We start from the raw sequence: 2,402 nt of genomic DNA on the forward strand, positions 1-2,402 counted from the left end.
TCCATTGCGGGCTGGAGCAAACATGTAACTAAATGTGGAGTAGGCAATAATAGCACAACAAGGCCCAGCACAGATTTGGGGCTGCATGGTCCTAAGGGTGGTTGCAATAGGAACTGCCAAGTGAGTGGCAATCCACCAGTCAAGGCCAGTGACAAAAGCTAGTTATACTAGTCTGCCTGGTTGGAGACCCCTGGTTTACCAACCTGAGACTGGTTTCCAGATACTGTCAGTAGGACACAGTAACAGGGTGGTTATTTCATCACCACAGTAGCTGTAAAATCTGGGAACCACAAAGAAATTTTGCAGTTTCCTTTGGAAATGTCGCCCACCCCGAATTCAATCCTTAGGCACTCTTCTCATACATCATTATGAGAGCATCAAAAGCAAACCCTCCTGTTTTGTACTAAAGAGGCAACCACACTCCCCTCCTAGGCTTTAAATAGCATGACAAGCACAAGAAGCATTATACAGAAGCAATGGGCCAGATTCTGAGCTCTGTCACACTAGTGTAAATCCAGAATAACCTCATGGAATTAGTAGAGTGACTCAGGATTTGCTGGGGCATGACAGATCAGAATCTGGCTCAATAGAGTTTGTTTTTCTGTCAGTGACAGCACTAGACCTTGAGGCCTTCAATCTGAGCCCAGGACCTGTCTGTGAGATGTGTCGTGGAGGGATGAGGTGGGAGGGCATTTTACAAGACTGGGGCAGCTCAGCTCTGATACAGGAGGACACCTCTTCTCACGGATGTGCGAAATGATGGATGGCCCAATCTTGCAAGACACTGAGCTCTTCTGAGAGGCGCTGAGCACCTTCAACTTCCAACCTCTTGAAACTGGGTCCTGAGTCACCATTGAAGGTCTTTGCTCAGAAACTGCTAGCCTTGGTTGGCTTCATGCTGAGCTGAGAGTTAATCAAGTTTCTTTTTTTTTTTAATCTAGGACCCCCCCAAGCTAGACTGACATTCTGTTGGATGCAGTATATAATTGTGATGTGCCTCTACCTGCTGTGCACCCAAGTCAGGTAGCAAACCTATTCTGCATTCCACAAGCTTGAAAAGAGAGGAGCGATGTATGTATGCAGCCCATCTGGATGTACTGAGAAGTGCCACACAAAGTCCCATGGATAACCTGGGAGCCTGCTGCACCAGGCACCCAAGTGCCAGTTCAAACGGACATTCATATAAACCCCAGCATGACCAATGCCAGTCATTCAAATATCATATCAGCCCCTGAAAAATCACAAAGTGGTCTAAACACACATGAGAATTTAAAAAAAAATGTTTTTCAGCTTCTTGATTTTAAGCCTTTACCGATCATATGTTCAAGCTTTTCTCTGCAACCCTGAGAGCTAGAATCTGCCTTTTATTTTTCAAATGATGGCTGAGATTCTCACATGACTCCAGGAGCTGGAGCGTGAGACTCACAAGACTCACAATAAAATCCCGAGAGCTGGCAAAACTGAAATCTGCTGAATTCAGCGGGGGTGAACCTGTGCATGAGAATCAAATGTGACCCTCAGAGCTCTCTTCAGTGGATGAAGGGCCCAGAAGCAGGAAGCGGAAAGTGGGCTGGGGGAAATCTGCCCACAATTCCCAATCTACTAGGTGGCTATAGGCCCAGATAAATGGGTTGGAGTCAGAGTACCCAGAGGACATGCTGATGCAGTGCAAGTCCTAGACAATCTCCACTGTTCTGGCTCTTATGGAGATTAACATTGCTCCCCTGTGAGGGAACCACAGGAAAGGATGGCATGTATCTATCACCTCTTGTCCCCTGACACCCAGGGCAAATCCTCCCTCTGAGGCTGCTGCCCCATTGGATGAATGGACTCCCCTGCACAGCAGCCGTAGCCAGGTCGCAATCTGGCCCAGCCCAAAATGAGAGATGAAGGTTGTATCAAATATTGCAGGGCACCCCTCAGAAGAATCGCTTGGCATTGCATGTACGCTGGATGTAAAAGAAACACGCAACAGCAACAACACCGGGGAATGGAGAGCAGTGAGACCAGGGACAGAAGCATATCCTCCCTGTTAGCCACGTTCCTGGGAGAAATCCAATGTACGAGGTCGACACACTTATTGCAAATGACCATAGACACCAAAACCCAAAGCAAAGGAACGTAAGAGGCTCCAGCTCAATACAGACAGAAGTGGTTTCTGATTAAACTGATGGCTCATTGAGCTGTCTGCATGGCTGTTACTATATCCTACAAATTAACCCGGCCTGGCTCTCTGGGAGTTGCAGAATAAGTGTCTCAATCATTGAAATGGCAGATCCTGTGGTGGATGTTCTGCTCCCACATCATGCCATCGATACCTTCCTGATTTCTTCAGCAGGGAAGCCCATTAGGCACTATCACAATACAAAGAATAAATAATAGCAATAATTCTAATAGAGGTG

The sequence above is a fragment of the Chrysemys picta genome, chromosome 19 (assembly GCF_011386835.1).
Source record: "Chrysemys picta bellii isolate R12L10 chromosome 19, ASM1138683v2, whole genome shotgun sequence".
In the NCBI taxonomy this organism is placed as follows: Eukaryota; Metazoa; Chordata; order Testudines; family Emydidae; genus Chrysemys; species Chrysemys picta.